The following is a 679-nucleotide window of genomic DNA, read 5'->3' on the forward strand; positions in this document are numbered from 1 at the left end:
AAACCGTATCAAAATTTCTACAGCAGCTCCCGACATTAAATTTCATATATAGATAATAAGACGCACCAGGGGGCTTTATAATATGTGTAGACGAAGAAGAAAAAGCACTCCGTCGTCAGGCCACAAGTGGCCCATTGGGATCATCCGACCGCCGTGTCATCCTCAGTTGAGGATGCGGATAGGAGGGGCGTGTGGTCAGCACACCGCTCTCCCGGTCGTTATGATGGTTTTCTTTGACCGGAGCCGCTACTATTCGGTCGAGTAGCTCCTCAATTGGCATCACGAGGCTGAGCGCACCCCGAAAAACGGCATCAGCACATGGCGGCTGAATGGTCTCCCATCCAAGTGCCAGCCACGCCCGACAGCGCTTAACTTCGGTGATCTCACGGGAACCGGTGTATCCACTGCGGCATGGCCGTTGCCTAGACGAAGAAGAAGATATGTATATATGTGTAAATTCTGGCAATAATTTCGTTTTGCTCGACATCATGGTGCAAGTCTTTCAATTGGACACCATTTCGGTGGCTTGCGTCTCTCTGACCTAACAAACAGCTTGAAGTGAAATCGGAACCACGTGTCTTTGCAAAGAATCTCCACTTCATTGAGAGGTGAAGGCTAAGTTAAAAAAGAAAGGAGACTGAAGAATCCGTGGTCCCACCGGTTCAGATTCCGATTCCCC

General features: G+C 49.5%; 1 pseudogene; it reads right to left on the bottom strand.

Annotated features, from left to right (window-relative positions):
* Window positions 1-306: 306 nt before the first annotated feature.
* Window positions 307-423, bottom strand: LOC124546225 (annotated as a pseudogene).
* Between the last annotated feature and the right edge of the window lie 256 nt (window positions 424-679).

Source organism: Schistocerca americana, chromosome 8 (genome assembly GCF_021461395.2).
Source record: "Schistocerca americana isolate TAMUIC-IGC-003095 chromosome 8, iqSchAmer2.1, whole genome shotgun sequence".
NCBI lineage: Eukaryota > Metazoa > Arthropoda > Insecta > Orthoptera > Acrididae > Schistocerca > Schistocerca americana.